A 20,859-nucleotide genomic window follows, 5' to 3' on the forward strand; every position below is an offset into this window, starting at 1 on the left:
GAAGCTTAAATTATTACAGTGCTTTTAAACCTGCTTACAAAGCATTAAGAGCCAATAAAACAAATGATTTTCTATTAGCTGCTGAATTTTTTATTATTTGAGATAATTATTTTCTTACATAAATATACCATGAACCTTTGCTTAATAGGCTGCCAAACAAATGTACCCTATTGATTTGCAAATATGTTATGACAAAATTCAAATGTGTAATCCCCATTAAATTACAAATAGTTCAGAAATTTTGAATTGTAGCCTTATTATCTAACATCCTTAAGATTAATTAAGCATACTGAAGTGATGTTACATAGATACATATTTCAGAAAAAGTCCCAATAACCACCACTTTTCCCCAAATGAGGTCATCAAATCAGGCACTAACATATAGAAAGAAAATTGGTAATTAATATACAACATAAAATGACACTGTGATTTTTAGTTTAGTGCCGTAATTCAATTTAATCAACTTCTGCCTTCTTAGACTGGTGTGAAAAATGCCAGCACAGGTTTTTAAATCCTATGGTACTTCTAGGCAACGTATGTAAATTTACAGTATAGAATTTGAATTCACCATCCATGAGTACTTTATGTGTAACATTTAATAAGCTCAATCTACATCCAGGATAATTTACATAAAAGGACAATGTTTATTTAAACAGAGCTCAATAGGGGTAACCATGGTAGTATCAGAGTGTATCCAGAGGGGGGAAAAGGGGGGTCTCAACTGAGACTCAATCAACGGCACTCTCACACCTTTACTATTTGATCTACACTGACAGTGACCACATGTGGGACCATATTATGGAAATCCAAGGAGGTAACAAAGTGTTCATGCACATTGAGGGTCTTCATGCATCACTTGTTCTTGTAATCCCATACATGCAGGGTCTTGTCATCAGCACAACTCAAAATAAATTCCCCCCCAGAATGGAACAGAACTCCAGGTACCCAGTTATCATGACCCAGAAGAGTCATAAGGCACACACCAGTACTGATATCCCACATCTTAATAGTCTTGTCTCTGGATCCTGACAGTAAAAATGGTCAGAGTTGCCACTATTTTTAGTATCAGATCTTATTTCTTCAGAGATGGAAGAATATGAGCTTTCTGGAGCCCAGGAAATGCATTCTACCACATGCTAATGTTCTCAAAGCTCAGCCTTGCATTCCTTTATTGCTACAAATCACACACAAACAGTCTGGTCATTGGAACAGCTGGCTATCAGAGTGCCAACCTGATTTGGTCGCATTATACATACTCATTCTCTGTCACCTGTGTATGTTTTCACACAGTAACCAGTCTGTACTTCCCACATTTTTATAGTTTTATCTTTAAGGCAGACACTATATGATCTCTATTGGGCATGATAGCTACTGAAGAAATATTGTGATCATGGCCATGCGTGGTTCTGATAAATTCAAAGCCCTGAAAATCCCATAGTTTAATAGTCATATCTGCAGAACAGGAAGCCAGAAGTTTGCCACTGTGATCAAATGAAATATCTTGTACAGAGTCTGTATGGCCCTTAAGAGTTCATTCTTATGGCCCCTGGTCAGACATAAGAAGATACTGTCCATTTAAGAGTGAAGATGTCAGTTACCACTGGTAACTGCTATTTGGGGCAGTTGGCTGACTGTATATAAAGCCCACAACAGAATGAAATGTGAGAAGTGAGGGAAAGACTCTGTTGCTCTTGCTAGCTAGATGGTCTCTGGCTGATTGCTGGAGAAACTGTTTGCCATACTACCAGCTCCTGCTGACTTTTGCTGAACCTCTCCTACTACTCTGGGCCTAACACAAACAATTACTAAATCTTTTCTCTTTTATTTATGTCAGTGTTATTCTGATAGTATCAACTACCAAAAATTGCATTTTCCTATTTGTTTTCTTTATAATTTATTTCCTTTCTTACAGTTTTATCTCTTTTCTTATGCATACTTTTCATTCTGGTTTGGTTTTTAGTTTCAGTTTTACTGATAGAGACTGTCTCCCCAAAGTCATAGTAAAATATAAATATACAAAACAATTAAAATTACTTCAATGCAGTCATTAGGCTGCATTTTATGAATTATGCTACATCACGGTATTTTATCATTGTATTTAACCATAATTTTCCTGTTTGCATTTAACCATAATTTTCTTTTTGTATTCATTTTTAATCCTTTGTCTACAGGAGTACTTGCTTTATTGCCATTTGTTAAGTATAATGTGTTGATTAATTTCTAAATGTTAAGAAATTTTACCCCGGAGATATTGCTTGTATCTAAAACAACTTTATTTTGGTTTAAGAACACAGTAAATGATGTCACTCATTTAAAATTCATTGAGTTTTGCTGTGTTATTTAAATTATCCAGCATGTAAAACATCTTGGTGAGTATTCCATGAGCACTGAATACATGTATGTTTTACATTTGTTGTGTATAATGATCTATATTAACTAAGTGACATTGTTTAACAATATTTTCTTTAAAGTTTAATATGTTCTTGTATTTCCTATTACTGAAAAATTTATATTTCTTAGTCATGATTGTAAATTTGTGCTTGTTTTAATGGTCCCAGAATTTTTAAGATTCTAATAGTTAGAAGCTGATATTATATGTAATTATAATTTCAGAGTAAGAATATTTTTGATGAATTGACACTAATTATGACTAAATATACCTTTTAATACTTAATAATGCTCTTATATTTTATAGTTTTTGGGTAAAATCCAGTGGTGCTCAGAAGTTACTCGACTCTAAATTCAAAAATTACTCCTGGCAGTGCACAAGAGCTACATAGAATGCCATGGATCAAACTTGGGATGCGAAGCAAGCATCCTACCTGACATACTATATTCCTAGCCTCTTTTCTTAATCTGATATTATTAGTCAATTGCACTTATGCTTCTTTTTCATATATTTACCCTATTTAAGTCCCTAATTTCTAAATTAATCCATTCAATCTTTAATTTTGTTCATTTTTAAAATTTTCACCTTTTATTAAAATTCTTTAATTGTGTTGACTAAAAAAATGAGTTCGTTCAAAATCTCCTGTCTCATAATCCCACACCTTAATTGTGGCGTCCTCTGAAGCAGAAACCATAACACTGAACTCAGGATAGAAAATGACTTGAGTGACTGGACTCCTATGGCTACTCCAGGTATATTTTTTCTTGTGGATGGGGAATTCATTCTTTGGATCTCGTTTCTGACCTGACATAAATTTTGGGTGCTTCTTACAAAGCTTTATCGTCATTTATCAGTAATAACTGGCAGTAAATAGGAAGGTGAAAATAGGTTATCCACACACTTTGAGAAATAAACACATTAGATTGAACATTTTAAATAAATAATGTCTGAAAAATTGATTTCTTTATTTAGAAAATTAAAACAATTATTTAGGATCTATAATTTACAGTATTATAAATTGTCAGCTTTCATCTGCATTGCTAGTACAATGTTTTATGGATTTTTCTTACATTTTTCTCAAGAACAGATGAAGTTATTCACTTCTTTTGATCTAATGAAACATAAGAGTTTTCATGGCTATACATATCGGAGTCTTCTCTGGGAAGTGAAGGCTATGTTTTTAACTGTGGACTGAGGATACCACAATTGATTCTAAAATTATCTTTAATGAGATTCCTTATTTTGCTGGCAGTTTAAAAACTTACAGATGTGTGCTTTTTTAAATAGAATTTTGTCTGAAAGAGAATGAACACATAAAATACCATAATGTTAATTTCAGATGAAACAGTTTAACTGTAGCTTCCCACCAGTGTGTTAGGTAATACAATTAAATATTGTTTTCCAACCAATTTTCCTCAGAGGTGATATCTTTATTTGGATACTTAATTTTGTTTTTTGGATCAAACCTAGCAGTGCTCAGACTTTACTCCTGGCTCTGAGCTCAGGAGATACTTCTGGCAGGTTCAGGGGACTATATTGGATACTGAGGATCAACCCTGGGTTAATCACAAGCAAGGCAAAAGCCCTTCCCATGGTAGGTTCAACACATTGTTCACTTTGGCTCCTAAGCCATTTCTTATTATCTTGACTTAGCTATATATTTTTACATTTTGAAAGTGAAAAATCATATATGATTAGGATTTTACAAGACACTTTCAATTACTCTACTTGTTATTTCATACAAATTTTTTATTTTTTTATATTTTATTTAAACACCTGGATTACATACATGATTGTGTTTGAGTTTCAGTCATGTAAAGAACACCACCCATCACCAGTGCAACATTCCCATCACCAATGTCTCAAATCTCCCTCCTCCCCACCCGACCCCCGCCTGTACTCTAGACAGGCTTTACATTTCCCTCATACATTCTCATTATCAGGACAGTTCAAAATGTAGTTATTACTCTAACTAAACTCATCACTCTTTGTGGTGAGCTTCCTGAGGTGAGCTGTAACTTCCAGCACTTTTCTCTTTTGTGTATGAAAATTATTATTGCAAGAATGTCTTTCATTTTTCTAAAATCCATAGATGAGTGAGACCATACTGTGTTTTTCTTTCTTTCTCTCTGTGACTTATTTTACTCAGCATAATATATTCCGTGTACATCCATGTATAGGAAAAATTCATGACTTCATCTCTCTTGACAGCTGCATAATATTCCATTGTGTATATATACCACAGTTTCTTTAGCCATTCGTCTGTTGAAGGGCATCTTTGTTGTTTCCAGAGTCTTGCTATGGTAAATAAAGTTGCAATGAATATATGTGTAAGGAAGGGGTTTTTGTATCGTATTTTTGTGTTCCTAGGGTATATTCCTAGGAGTGTTATAGATGGATCCTATGGGAGCTCGATTCCAGTTTTTGGAGGAATCTCCATATCTCTTTCCATAAAGGTTGAACTAGGCGGCATTCCGAACAGCAGTGGATAAAAGTTCCTTTCTCTCCACATCCCCGCCAACACTGTTTATTCTCATTCTTTGTGATGTGTGCCATTCTCTGTGGTGTGAGGTGGTATCTCATCATTGTTTTGATTTGCATCTCCCTGATGATTAGAGACGTGGAGCATTTTTTCATGTGTCTCTTGGCCATTTCTATTTCTTCTTTGTCAAAGTGCGTATTCATAACTTCTCCCCATTTTTGATGGGATTAGATGTTTTTTTCTTGTAAAGTTTTGTCAGTGCCTTGTATATTTTGAAGATTAGCCCCTTATATGATGGATATTGGGTGAATAGTTTCTCCCACTCAGTGGGTGGCTCTTGTATCCTGGGCACTATTTCCTTTGAGGTGCAGAAGCTTCTCAGCTTAATATATTCCCATCTGTTAATCTCTGCTTTCACTAGCTTGGAGTGTGCAGTTTCCTCCTTGAAGATGCCTTTAGTCTCAATGTCCTGGAGTGTTTTGCCTATGTGTTGTTCTATATATCTTATGGTGTGGGGTCTGATATCGAGGTCTTTCAACTATTTGAATTTTACCTTTCTATATGATGTTAACTGGGGGTCTAAGTTCAATTTTTTGCAAGTGGTTATCCAGTTGTGCCAACACCACTTGTTGAAGAGGCTTTCCCTGCTCCATTTAGGATTTCCTGCTCCTTTGTCAAAATTTAGGTGATTGTATGTCTGGGTATCATTTTTGAGTATTCAAGCCTATTCCACTGATCTGAGGTCCTGTCCTTATTCCAGTATCACGCTGTTTTGATAACTATTGCTTTGTAGTAAAGTAGAAAGTTGGGGAAAGTAATTCCTCCTATATTCTTTTTCCCAATGATTGCTTTAGCTATTCTAGGGTGTTTATAGTTCCAAACGAATTTCAAAAGTGCCTGATCCACTTTTTTGAAGAATGTCATGGGTATCTTTAGAGGGATCACATTAAATCTGTATAATGCCTTGGGGAGTATTGCCATTTTGATTATGTTAATCTTGCCAATCCATGAGCAGCGTATGTGTTTCCATTTTAGCGTGTCCTCTCTTATTTCTTGGAGCAGAGTTTTATAGTTTTCTTTGTATAGGTCCTTCACATTATTAGTCACGTTGATTCCAAGATATTTGAGTTTGTGTGGCACTATTGTGAATAGGGTTGTTTTCTTAATGTCCATTTCTTCCTTGTTACTATTGGTGTATAGAAAGGCCATTGATTTTTTTTAATTTTTCTTTTTTTATTTAAACACCTTGATTACATACATGATTGTGTTTGGGTTTCAGTCATGTAAAGAACAACACCCATCACCAGTGCAACATTCCCATCACCAATGTCCCAAGTCTCGCTCCTCCCCACCTAACCCCTGCCTGTACTCTAAACAGGCTCTCCATTTCCCTCATACATTCTCATTATTAGGACAGTTCAAAATGTAGTTATTTCTCTAACTAAACTCATCATTCTTTGTGGTGAGCTAACTGATCTGAGCTGGAACTTCTAGCTCTTTTCTCTTTTGTGTCTGAAAATTATTATTGCAAGAAGGTCTTTTATTTTTCTTAAAATCCATAGATGAGTGAGACCATTCTGCGTTTTTCTCTTTCTCTCTGACTTATTTCACTCAGCATAATAGATTCTGTGTACATCCATGTATAGGAAAATTTCATGACTTCATCTCTCCTGACAGCTGCATAATATTCCATTGTGTATATGTACCACAGTTTCTTTAGCCATTCGTCTGTTGAAGGGCATCTTTGTTGTTTCCAGAGTCTTGCTAGGGTAAATAGTGCTGCAATGAATATATGTGTAAGGAAGGGGTTTTTGTATCGTATTTTTGTGTTCCTAGGGTATATTCCTAGGAGTGTTATAGCTGGATCCTAGGGGAGCTCGATTTCCAGTTTTTGGAGGAATCCCCATATCGCTTTCCATAAAGGTTGAACTAGACAGCATTCCCACCAGCAGTGGATAAGAGTTCCTTTCTCTCCACATCACCGCCAACACTGTTTATTCCCATTCTTTGTGATGTGTGCCATTCTCTGGGGTGTGAGGTGGTATCTCATCGTTGTTTTTATTTGCATCTCCCTGATGATATGGAGCATTTTTTCATGTGTCTTTTGGCCATTTGTATTTCCTCTTTGTCAAAGTGTCTTTTCAATTCTCCCCCATTTTTTGATGTGAATATATGTTTTTCTCTTGTAAAGTTCTGTCAGTGCCTTGTATACTTTGGAGATTAGCCCCTTATCTGATGGGTATTGGGTGAATAGTTTCTCCCACTCAGTGGGTGGCTCTTGTATCCTGGGCACTATTTCCTTTGAGGTGCAGAGGCTTCTCAGCTTAATATATTTCCATCTGTTAATCTCTGCTTTCACTAGCTTGGAGAGTGCAGTTTCCTCCTTTAATATGCCTGTAATGTCCTGGAGTGTTTTGCCTATGTGTTATTCTTTATATCTTATGGTTTTTGGTCAGATATCGAGGTCTTCAATCCATTTGGATTTTACCTTCCTACATGATGTTAGCTAGGGGTCTCAGTTCAATTTTTTTCAAGTGGTTATCCAGTTGTGCCAACACAACTTGTTGAAGAAGCTTTCCCTGCTCCATTTAGGATTTCCTGCTCCTTTATCAAAAATTAGGTGATTGTATGTCTGGGGAACATTTTCTGTGTATTCAAGCCTATTCCACTGATATGAGGTCCTGTCCTTATTCCAATACCATGCTGTTTTGATAACTTTTGCTTTGTAGTACAGTTTAAAGTGGGGGAAAGTAATTCCTCCCATATTCTTTTTCCCAATGATTGCTTTAGCTATTCTAGGGTGTTTATTGTTCCAAACGAATTTTTAAAGTGCCTGATCCACTACTTTCAAGAATGTCATGGGTATCTTTAGAGGGATGGCATTAAATCTGTATAATGCCTTGGGGAGTATTGCCATTTTGATTATGTTAATCCGTCCAATCCATAAGCAGGGTATGTGTTTCCAGATTTTTATAGTTTTTTGTATAGATCCTTCACATTTTTAGTCAAGTTGATTCCAAGATATTTGAGTTTGTGTGGCACTATTTTGAATGGGGTTGTTTTCTTAATGTCCATTTTATCCTTATTACTATTGGTATGTAGAAAGGCCATTGATTTTTGTGTGTTAATTTTGTAGCCTACCACCTTGCTATATGAGTCTATTGTTTGTAGAAGCTTTTTGGTAGAGTCTTTAGGGTTTTATAAGTAGAGTATCATGTCATCTGCAAACAGTGAGAGCTTGAATTCGTCCTTTCATATCTGGATTCCCTTGATATCTTTTTCTTGGCTAATTGCTCTAGCAAGTACTTCCAGTGCTATGTTGAATAGGAGTGGTGAGAGAGGACAGCCTTGTCTTGTGCCAGAATTTAGAGGGAAGGCTTTTAGTTTTTCTCCATTGAGGATAATATTTGCCACTGGCTTGTGGTAAGTGGCCTTAACTATATTGAGAAAGGTTACTTCCATTCCCATCTTGCTGAGACTTTTGATCAAGAATGGGTGTTGAACCTTATCAAATGCTTTCTCTGCATCTATTGATATTATCATGTGGTTTTTATTTTTCTTGTTATTGATGTTGTGTATTATGTTGCTAGATTTACGGATGTTAAACCATCCTTGCATTCCTGGGATGAAACCTACTTGATCTTAGTGGATGATCTTGTTAATGAGGCATTGAATCCTTTTTGCCAGGATTTTGTTGAGGATCTTTACATCTGCGTTCATCAGCGATATTGTTCTGTAATTTTCTTTTTTTCTAGCATCTCTATCTGGTTTAGGTATCAAGGTGATGCTGGCTTCATAAAAGGTATTTGGAAGTGTTTCCGTTTTTTCAATTTCATTAAAGTGTCTTGCCAGGATTGGTAGTAGTTCCTCTTGGAAAGTTTGAAAAAATTCATTAGTGAATACAACTGGGCCTGGGCTTTTGTTTTTCAGCAGACATTTGAGTACCGTTTTTATTTCATCAATGGTGATGGGTGTGTTTAGATATGCTACATCCTCTTCCTTCAACCGTGAAAGATTATAAGAGTCCAAGAATTTATCCATTTCTTCCAGGTTCTCATTTTTAGTGGCGTAGAGTTTCTCAAAGTAGTTTCTGATTACCCTTTGAATCTCTGTCATATCAGTAGTGATCTCTCCTTTTTCCTTCATAATACGAGTTATCAAGTTTCTCTCTCTCTTTCTTTGTTAGGTTTGCCAGTGGTCTATCAATCTTGTTTATTTTTTCAAAGAACAAACTTCTGCTTTCGTTGATCTTTCGGATTGTGTTTTGAGTTTCTACTTCATTGATTTCTGCTCTCAGCTTTGTTATTTCCTTCTGTCTTCCTATTTTTGGGTCCTTTTGTTGAGCACTTTCTAGTTCTATTAGCTGTGTCATTAAGCTACTCAGGTAAGCTGATTCTTCCTTCCTGATGTGTGCTTGCAATGCTATAAATTTTCGTCTCAGTACTGTTTTTGCAGTGTCCCATATGTTCTGATAGTTTGTGTCTTTATTGTCATTTGTTTCCAGGAACCTTTTGATTTCCTCCTTGATTTCATCTCGGACCCACTGTTTATTCCGTATGAGGCTGTTTAACTTCTAGGTGTTAACGTTTTTCTTCTGAGTACCTTTGGAATCACAAATAATTTCAGAGCTTGTGGTCAACGAAGGTAGTCTGCAAATTTTCTATCCTCTTGATATTATGGAGGTATGTTTTATATGCCAGCATGTAGTCTATCCTGGAGAATGTCCCATGTACATTGGAGAAGAATGTGTATCCAGGTTTCTGAGGATGGAGTGTCATATATATATATATATATATATATATATATATATATATATATATATATATATATATATATATATATCCACTATTCCTCTTTCTTCCATTTCTCTCCTCAGTTCTAGTATATTCTTGTTGGGTTTCAGTCTGGTTGACCTATCCAGTGTTGACAAAGCCGTGTTGAGGTCCCCCACAATTATTGTGTTGTTATTGATATTATTTTTCAGATTTGTCAACAGTTGTATTAAATATTTTGCTGGCCCCTCATTCGGTGCATATATGTTTAGGAGTTATTTCTTCCTGCTCTACATATCCCTTAATTAATATAAAATGTCCATGTTTGTCCCTTACAAACTTCCTGAGTATAAAGTTTGCTTTATCTGATATTAGTATGGCCACTCCAGTTTTTTTATGGGGTTTGTTTGCTTGGATAATTTTTCTCCAGCCTTTTATTTTGAGTCTATTTTTGTTCTGACTATTCAGGTGCGTTTCTTGTAGGCAGCAGAAGGTTTGATTGAGTTTTTTGATCCATTTAGCCACTCTGTGTTTCTTGACTGGTGCATTTAGTCCATTGATGTTGAGAGAACGAATTGTCCTGGGATTTAATGCCATCTTTATATCAAAATTTGGTGTGTCTTTTGGTTAGTCTTTTCTTAAATTTGGTCTTTCAGTTTTTCTCTTAAAACTGGTTTTGAGTCTGTAAACTTTCTAAGTTGTTTTTTGTCTGTGAAACCATGTATTCTTCAGTCAAACTGGAAAGTGAGTTTTGCTGGATTATAGTATTCTGGGTGAAGCATTCATTTCATTCAGTCTTGTCACAATATCCCACCACTGCTTTCTGGCATTGAGTGTTTCTGGTGATAGGTGTGCTGTAAATCTCAAGGATGCTTGCTTGAACGTAATTTCCCCTTTTGATCTTGCTGCTTTCAGAATTCTCTCTCTATCTGTGCAATTTGTCATAGTGACTACGATGTGTCTTGGGGTGGTTTTTCTGGGGTCTCTTTCGTTTGGTACTCTTCAAGCATGCAGGATTTGATCACATATATTCTTTAGCTCTGGAAGTTTCTCTTTAATGATGTTCTTGACTATTGTTTCTTCCTGAAAATTTTTTCCTGGGTCTCTGGGACTCCAATGATTCTTACGTTGTTTCTGTTGATCTTATCATAGACTTCTATTTTCATCTGTTCCCATTCTTTGACTAATTTTTCCATTGTCTGCTCATTTGCTTTAAGTTTTTTTCCAATCTCTCTTGCTGTATGGAATTGTTATGTATCTCATCTTCCACAGCACCAAGTCTATTCTCAGCTTCTTATACCCTGTCCCAGAGTTTATGCATTTTTTCATTTACTTTGTTTACTGACTTTTTCAGGCCTGTTAGTTGACATGTTATTTCAGTTTGGAGTTTTGTGATTTCTGTCTTCATATTTTCTTGGTTCTTATTAGTGTTCTGTTCAACTCGGTCCATGGTTTCTTTGAATTCTTTGAGCATCTTCCATATTGCTAGTCTAAAGTCCTTATATGAGAGGTTGATTAGTTGTTTGGTCATTAACTGGTCATCAGAATTGTCATCTTCATTCTCTATGTCTGAGGCTGGTCTGCGGTGTTTCCCCATTGTCACCCTTGTATTGTGGGTTTTTCTACGTGTTGTGGTGGTATTCTTTGCTATATGATGCAGGCAGCACATTCCTCTGGCTCCGCCCTTTCTGGATGGGCTGACTTGCCTCTAAGGGAGGGGAGTCCTCCGTGGATGAAGCCTCACACTGGATCAAATCTTAGGCCCGAGCATGCAACAGAGAAGACAGTCCGGAGAGATATGCTTGCTTCTGGTATCACTGTTAGCACAGTTCTTAGTGTGATTTTTTTCTTCTTGTTGCGATGGTGTTCTTTTCTTAGAAAGAGTGCACAGCTGCGTAGGGAAGCAAAGCAGCTGTGCTCTGCTGGAGCCTCTTTTCGCCCCATTCCCAAGAGTTTCACTCAAGAGTACAGTAGACAGACATACACCGTTAGCACTCACTGGTTTTCACAGTTGGGCCCCACTGGGCAGGCATAGTTATGTGGAGTTTCCCCGCCTGATGTCCCAAACAGGGGACCCGGCTTCTGCAAAAGCTTGCCGGTTTTTATGTTCTGGAGTCCCACCCTGAAAATGGCCTATGGGAGAGCGAGTTTTCTGGAGCCTCTTTTCGCCCCACTCCCAAGAGTTTCACGCAAGAGGACAGTAGACAGACATACACAGTTAGCAGTCATAGTTTTTCACAGTTGGGCCCCACTGGGCATGCATAGTTTCGTGGAGTTTCCCCGCCTGATGTCCCAAACAGGGGACCCGGCTTCTGCAAAAGCTTGCCGGTTTTTATGTTCTGGAGTCCCGCCCTGAAAATGGCCTCTGGGAGAGCGAGTTTTCTGGAGCCTCTTTTCGCCCCACTCCCAAGAGTTTCATGCAAGAGGACAGTAGACAGACATACACAGTTAGCACTCATATTTTTTCACAGTTGGGCCCCACTGGGCAGGCGTAGTTTTGTGGAGTTTCCCCGCCTGATGTTCCAAACAGGGGACCCGGCTTCTGCAAAAGCTTGCCGGTTTTTATGTTCTGGAGTCCTGCCCTGAAAATGGCCTCTGGGAGAGCGAGTTTTCTGGAGCCTCTTTTTGCCCCACTCCCAAGAGTTTCACGCAAGAGGACAGTAGACAGACATACACAGGTAGCACTCACAGTTTTTCACAGTTGGGCCCCACTGGGCAGGCATAGTTTCATGGATTTTCCCCACCTGATGTCCCAAACAGGGGACCCCGCTAAGACGTTTTTTAATTTCTTTTTTTTCCATTTGTATGGATTCTCCCATCTTCTGTAAAAGTTCTGGTTTGTGTTGGTTGATTTGTTATTCTATGTTTTTCCTCAATTAGTTGGCTAGTGATTCCTTGATTTCTATTTCCATGACTTTCATCGCCACTTTTAGGTCCTCATCTATGGGACTTGTGCATTTTGTTGTACTTGGACAATTGCTAGGATTTCTCTCTATATATCCAGCTGCTAGTGTCTTCTTTAGTTTACCTATATTTCTTTACATTTGGTGGCTTAGCATGTTCTGCCCTCAGGTCTCAGCCCTCTTTCGTCACCTATGGCATGGGGCTGAGTCCCTTCCCTGGAGTGTGGCCCTAAGTGGGTATGATGGATGTGTTCGCTAAGGTTTGGCTCCACTCTCAAGACTCCTACCTCATTTTACCTGCGAGAAGTTGCTGGTCCCCTCTACTACCAACTTTCCCGACCGTGACCCAGTGGAAACAGCACAGGCCTGGGCCTGGTTCAAGTCTCCTCCATCCCTTTACCTGCCAGAAAGTTCAGGTCCCCTCTCTGGCCACCTTCCCTAACCTTGACAATAGTGGAACACTGGTTCAGGTCTGGCTGAAGTCTCTTCACTCCCTTAACCTGCAGGAAGGTGCCAGCCCCCCTCCAGTCGCCTTCCCCAACTGCAACAATCAAGATAGCTTTTTAAATTGTAAAAATATTAAATTTAAATGATATTAGACTTGCTATTGGAATGTAATGATAATCTATTGTCAATATCCAAATGATGTAAAGTCCACAAAACTTATTTAAATGATTTTAATAAATAACATAAAGGACATTTTTCCTGATAAGGTGTAATCATGTTTAATAAATTTTCCACGTTAAAGGAAGGCTTCCTAACTCCTACAGCTGCAGTGCTGATTTAAAAATTAATAAAAAATATTAACTGAGTTCAACCCAATTATAATCGACTATAGGGAATTTAAACCCTCTGTTTAACATCCTGACAGGAGACACTGACGCAAAATCTAAAAGGTCTCTGACCAGTGAAGCAGAAAAAACATTGAAAATAGGTAATCAGGCTCTAAAGCAAAGCCTGTTAGGTTAACTATTCAGAACAATAGCAACTATTAATTTAAAAAATTGCTATACCCCTACTGTGTGTATTTGGCAGCAGGGGCCAATTGATGAATTTACTTACCAAATTATTTACATAAAATAAATAACTCATATCTGTATATGGTGGCTTTGGTAATAATGGAAAATTTAAAAGTATTGATCTTACAGGTATTAATATATCTGAAGTTAGAAGCCTTTACAATAAACAACAGTTTGAACAATTGTTACAGATGGCGAATCAATGGGCATGGCCCTGAAAGATTTTTGGGAGATATATTACATAATTCCTTCACACCCATTAACTTTTGTTAAGGAAGAAGTCAAGCTCTCACTGTTTGCAGATGACATGATACTCTACTTAGAAAACCCTAAAGACTCTATCAAAAAGCTTCTAGAAACAATAGACTCATATAGCAAGATGGCAGGCTACAAAATTAACACACAAAAATCAATGGCCTTTCTATACACCAATAGTAATAAGGATGAAATGGACATTAAGAAAACAACCCCATTCATAATAGTGCCACACAAACTCAAATATCTTGGATTCAACTTGACTAAATATGTGAAGGACCTATACAAGGAAAACTATAACACTCTGCTCCAAGAAATAAGAGAGGACACGTGGAAATGGAAGCACATACCCTGCTCATGGATTGGCAGGATTAACATCATCAAAATGGCAATATTCCCCCAAGGCATTGTACAGATTTAATGCCATCCCTCTAAAGATACCCATGACATTCTTCAAAGAAGTGGATCAGACACTTTTAAAATTCATTTGGAACAATAAACACCCTAGAATAGCTAAAGCAATCACTGGGAAAAAGAATATGGGAGGAATTACTTTCCCCAACTTTAAACTGTACTACAAAGCAATAGTTATCAAAATAGCATGGTATTGGAATAAGGACAGGTCCTCAGATCAGTGGAATAGGCTTGAATACTCAGAAAATGTTCCCCAGACATACAATCACTTAATTTTTGATAAAGGAGCAGGAAATCCTAAATGGAGCAGGGAAAGCCTCTTCAACAAGTGGTGTTGGCACAACTGGATAGCCACTTGCAAAAAATTGAACTTAGACCCCCAGCTAACATCATGTACGAAGGTAAAATCCAAATGGATTAAAGACCTCGATCGATATCAGCCCCAAAACCATAAAATATATAGAACAGCACATAGGCAAAACACTTCAGGACATTACACGCATCTTCAAGGAGGAAACTGCACTCTCCAAGCAAATGAAAGCAGAGATTAACAGATGGGAATATATTAAGCTGAGAAGCTTCTGCACCTCAAAGGAAATAGTGCCCAGGATACAAGAGCCACCCACTGAGTGGGAGAAATTATTCACCCAATACCCATCAGGTAAGGGGCTAATCTCCAAAATATACAAGGCACTGACAGAACTTTACAAGAAAAAACATCTAATCCCATCAATAAATGGGGAGAAGAAATGAACAGACACTTTGACAAAGAAGAAATAAACATGGCCTAAAGACACATGAAAAAATGTTCCACATCATTAATCATCAGGGAGATGCAAATCAAAACAACGATGAGATACCACCTCACACCCCAGAGAATGGCACACATCACAAAGAATGAGAATAAACAGTGTTGGCGGGGATGTGGAGAGAAAGGAACTCTTATCCACTGCTGGTGGGAATGCCATCTAGTTCAACCTTTATGGAAAGCTATATGGAGATTCCTCCAAAAACTGTAAATAGAGCTCCCGTACGATCCAGCTATACCACTCCTAGGAATATACCCTAGGAACACAAAAATACAATACAAAAACCCCTTCCTTACACCTATATTCTTTGCAGCACTATTTACCATAGCAAGACTCTGGAAACAACCAAGATGCCCTTCAACAGACGAATGGCTAAAGAAACTGTGGTACATATACACAATGGAATATTATGCAGCTGTCAGGAGAGATGAAGTCATGAAATTTTCCTATACATGGATGTACACGGAATCTATTATGCTGAGTGAAATAAGTCAGAGAGGGAGAGAAAAATTCAGAATGGTCTCACTCATCTATGGATTTTAAGAAAAATGAAAGACACCCTTGTAATAATAATTTTCAGACACAAAAGAGAAAAGAGCTGGAAGTTCCAGCTCACCTCAGGAAGCTCACCACAAATAGTGATGAGTTTAGTTAGGGAAATAACTACATTTTGAACTGTCCTAATAACGAGAATGTATGAGGAAAATTGAGAGCCTGTCTAGAGTACAGGCAGGGGTCGGGTAGGGAGGAGGGAGACTTGGGACTTTGGTGATGGGAATGTTGCACTGGTGATGGGTGGTGTTCTTTACATGACTGAAACCCAAACACAATCATGTATGTATTTAAGGTGTTTAAATAAATTAAAAAAATAAAATAAAATAAAATAAATTTTAAAAAGAAAAAAAATACAGAATTTATTTTTCCTATTAAATTTCGTCATATTTCTTTAAGTAATGTTTTAAGTAAAGCTTTAAGCTTCTGTAGTAAAAATTGCACTTAATATTTGCAAAAAAGACTGAAATAATTGTGTTCGTAGAGGATTTGAAATTGTACCCACAAAAATGTAATCTATATACTGATTATACATATGTATGTAAACTCTTTCTGGTAATAGAAACAGCAGTAATATTCTCTGGGTCTTCAGTGTCCATATACTGCTTCAACTACAGTAATTAATTTGTAATAGACAGAAAAAGTTATTGAAAATATAAAATGTCATTCTAATCTTCCAGGGTTCTTGCTGAAGGTAACAGACTAGCTGATTCCTATACTAAAGAATTGGTCAGGAATCTGGTTGAATTGGCACACACACAATAATCAATTGCACCACTAAAAATGCTTCAGCCCTTAGGAAAATATTTAGCATTATAAAGGTATAAGCCAGACAAAATAGTTAAAGATTGTAAAAACCGTCTTTATTTATTATATTTATATTTATTTATTATTGTAAAAATCTGTCTTTATTAATAGGCACGAACTCTAAAGTTTTAAAACCCAATACTGGGGCCGGGCGGTAGCGCTAGAGGTAAGGTGCCGTGCCTTGCCTGCTCTAGCCTTGGACGGACCGCGGTTCGATTCCCCGGTGTCCCATATGGTCCCCCAAGCCAGGAGCGACTTCTGAGTGCATAGCCAGGAGTAATCCCTGAGCATCACTGGGTGTGGCCCAAAAACCAAAAAAAAAAAAAAACCCAATACCTATGGCAAAAAAAGTAATTCATATTTCTAGCTTTGGCCACTTGTCTTATGTGCATGTTGCTGTGGACACTTATTCTCATGTTATTCTGGCCACTCCTAGAGCAAGAGAAGCAGTAAAAGATGGGGCTGGTCGGGGCAGGTGAGGTGGCGTTAGAGGTAACGTGTCTGTCTTGCAAGCGCTAGCCAAGGAAGGACCGCGGTTCAATCCCCTGGCATCCCATATGGTCCCTCCCAAAGCCAGTGACAATTTCTGAGCGCTTAGCCAGGAGTAACCCCTGAGCATCAAATGGGTGTGGTACTAAAAAAAAAAAACAAAAATAATAGATGGGGCTGGAGAGATATCACAGTGGTGGGGCATTTGCCTTGCATGCAGCTAACCCAAGAGGGTCCTGGTTGAATTCTCAGCATTCCATATGGTCCCTCAGTCTGCAATTTCTGAGTGCAGAGCCAAGGGTATCCCCAGAGCAATGCTGGATGTGGCCCAAAACTCAATCAATCAATAAAGTTTAAAAGTATGCAAAGCAGTAAAAGTTGTCATTCAGCATCTTATGTCTTGATTTTCTATATTGGGCATGCCAAAAATATTAAAACGTCATGGCTCTTCTTAAACTTCTAAGGCTTTTGTATAATTCTGCAAAACTATAAGCAATTGTAATTCTACTGGAATTCTTTATAAGCTTCAGGTTCAGGTTATGTAAAAAATCAAACTTTAAAAATCAAATTAACTGACTTAAGTGCCTCAGTGTCACTATTTTACTCCTCATCACTTGCTTAATTGTGCTGTTTGTTACAAAATTTTATATACTAAATATAAGGATTCTGCACCCATGGACCAACATTAAAATTATGCCATAAAATAAAAAGCCCTTAGTCATGTAAAAGGCCTTGTTAGCATCCCAATGACATGGTCTTGATGTGCTTATCTCAAATGCAGCTATGGTCTATGCAACCTTCCTCACCTGCACGTTAATCAACTCCAGGAATGATAACAGTGGACCATAACTGGATGCTGACTGAATGATAACAGTGGACCATAACTGGATGCTGACTCAAGAAGCATGACAGTTTTCACTTAATGCCAATCAACCACCCACTCAGAGACTATTTTTCTTGCTGTTTTAATTTTCCTAGCAGTATCTATAAAAGGAACTACAGCTGCAAAATATGTTTAACTATGTATTGGGTCTATTTGTCCAACCCACCTTTATTTCATCCCCTCCCTTAAACTGATAGACATGTTTTTTCACCAATAATATGCAATGGAAGAAAGGCATTAAGATCACTACTTTTCCTCACAAATTTTCTAAAAATAAATAATTTTACTACTTGTCTAGTGATGTTCCTATTTGCTTTACATATGTGGGTACACATCCCCCATTATTACTTCTGCTCACAAAAAGTTTATCTTACTGATAAAATGTGAAAGATAAAAAGAATCCAAGTACAAATGGTATTTGGAAATCCAAAACCTTTACTTCAGGCTATAATAATTATAATAATTCTTTTAAGCCTGTTCCTAACCCTGATGTTATTTCTGATTGTGTAGAGCTTTATGCATCCTACAGTGTATCCTCTGAAGGGACACCACAGTGGTTAAATTGTGACTTTAAGACTAATGCAAAAGTTTTCTAGCCTTTTGGTACGATCTAATTTTTTTATTTCCCCATCTCCTCTCCTAGGGCTATTAATATTAATAAATGGCTAAAATAAAAGAAATAGTATAGGTATACACATTATATTTATCTTAAAAAATTTTCGATTCCCCCATAGTAGTTGCTCCACCCTTTGGACCATATCTCCACATTATAATTTTCCAATTTTTCCCAAGTTTGTTCTGCCTAATTGCTTCTTTGAAACCCATTCTTATATAGGTGGCTGGTAAGAATACTCATGTTGATACTTATTATATTACAGCGTGTTTAAATTTTCCCTATGTCCTTTTGGTAACTTCTATTCCGCAAGCTTCTATTCAATTATTTGAATTTTTCTATAATATTTCATGATCTGATTGTATTACTACTAATTTTCTAGATAGATCCTAGCATTGCAGCTCCTGATTCTGGGTTTGGTTTTTTGTTTTTTGGTCTTGTTTTTTTAGTTTTTGTGCCACACCCAGTGATTCTCAGAGATTACTCCTGGCTATGCGCTCAGAAATTGCTCCTAGCTTGGGTGACCATATGGGATGCCAGGGGGTCAATTTCAGGTCTATCCTAGGCTAGAGTTTGCAAGGTAGATGCTTTACCACTTGCTCCACCTCTCTGATTTTGTTTTTATCTTATTAGAACAACCTCCTTATATTATAATCCCTGTTAATATTTCAGATTATTTGTGTAATAATTCTGCTATGTTAGTTCTCAAATGTATAGATTTCTTATTAGACCAAAAAATTGTGGCTGCCATGATCTTGGGCATTACTGCCCTTATTACTGTTTTGCCTCATTGGCTGTTTCTACTACAGCTTTCGTTCAGGAAGTACTGTATTTGCCGGCGTATAAGATGACTGGACGTATAAGATGACCCCCTAAATTTGCAGTAAAACATAGGTTTAGGAGCTGCGTGGATTTTCCTGGAGAGTCTTTGAAAGCTGCAAGTCCAGAACTTCTTGATGCCCGGGAGGCTGCCCGGGGCAGCCCCAAAACCTGCACCATGCCACAAAACGTATATATTGAGTTACACCATAAGCGCTATGGTTATCATTTGGACTACCAAGAGAAAAAGAGAAAGAAAGAAGGTCGTGAGGCTCATGAGCGTTCAATGAAACCAAAAAAGATGATTGTTCTGAAGGCTAAGCTCTACCACAAAACGAATATATTGAGTTACACTGTAAGCGCTATGGTTATCGTTTGGACTACCAAGAGAAAAAGAGAAAGAAAGAAGGTCGTGAGGCTCATGAGCGTTCAAAGAAACCAAAAAAGATGATTGGTCTGAAGGCTAAGCTCTACCATAAACAGCGTCATGCAGAGAAAATACAAATGAAAAAGACTATTAAGATGCATGAAAAGAGAAACACCAAACAAACAAATGATGAAAACACCCCACAAGGAGCAGTACCTGTGTACCTGCTGGACAGAAAGTACTAAAGTACTTTCCAATATGATTAAACAAAAACAAAAAGAGAAAGCAGGAAAATGGGAAGTTTCTCTGCCCAAAGTTCGTGCCCAGGGAGAAACAGAAGTATTAAAAATTATTTGAACAGGAAAGAGAAAGAAGAAAGCATGGAAGAGAATGATTACTAAAGTCTGCTTTGTTGAAGATGGCTTTATTTGAAAACCACCTAAATATGAAAGGTTAATTAGACCAATGGGTTTACTTTTTTTTTTTTTTTTTTGGTTTTTGGGTCACACCCTGCAGCGCTCAGGGATTACTCCTGGCTCTATGCTCAGAAATCACTCCTGGCAGGCTCGGGGGACCATATGGGTGCCGGGATTCAAACTGATGACCTTCTGCATGAAAGGCAAACCCATTACCTCCATGCTATCTCTTCGGCCCCTACTTTTTTTTTTTTTGATGGGTTTATTTTTTAAGAAAGCCCATGTAACACATCCTGCACTGAAAGCTACGTTTTGCCCGACAATACTTGGTGTGAAGAAGAATCCCTCATCTCCACTGTATACTAGTTTGGGTGTTATCACCAAAGGAACTGTCATTGAGGTCAACATCAGCGAGTTGGGCCTTGTCACACAGGGAGGCAAGGTTATTTGGTGAAAATATGCCCAGGTTACCAACAACCCTGAAAATGATAGGTGCATCAATGCAGTCTTACTGGTTTAACAGCAGTTTCATACAAATAACTCCTCATAATTACAGAAGACCAGACACCAGTCAGGAAAGCCACTATTAAGCTACAGTCATCAAGAAATATGCATATTGGACAAAACAGTAAAGTGGTCCAGGTTTACCAAAAAAACACATAAGTTTAGGCCTATATTCGCTGTATCAGACAGAACATTCCTGTGCTGCATGTGCTGCATGTGTTCCTGTGCTCATGTACCACAGTGAGCCAATCACAACAAGCAAAGTTTCAAAGGTTATACTGTAATAGACTTCCTCTCTGACTCTGGCCAATTTGAGCAGGCTTTTTACAGTGTACTTTCGGGTCCAGAACATTGTGTAATTTGCAT

At 37.6% G+C, this 20,859-nt stretch overlaps 2 pseudogenes; one reads left to right on the forward strand and one right to left on the reverse strand.

The window, feature by feature from the left end:
• Positions 1–732: 732 nt before the first annotated feature.
• LOC125998831 (platelet-activating factor acetylhydrolase IB subunit beta-like) lies at positions 733–3,236 on the reverse strand (annotated as a pseudogene).
• Positions 3,237–12,788: 9,552 nt separating this feature from the next.
• LOC125998832 (ribosome biogenesis protein NSA2 homolog) lies at positions 12,789–20,652 on the forward strand (annotated as a pseudogene).
• The last annotated feature ends 207 nt before the right edge of the window (positions 20,653–20,859 follow it).

Source organism: Suncus etruscus, chromosome X, assembly GCF_024139225.1.
Source record: "Suncus etruscus isolate mSunEtr1 chromosome X, mSunEtr1.pri.cur, whole genome shotgun sequence".
Lineage (NCBI taxonomy): Eukaryota > Metazoa > Chordata > Mammalia > Eulipotyphla > Soricidae > Suncus > Suncus etruscus.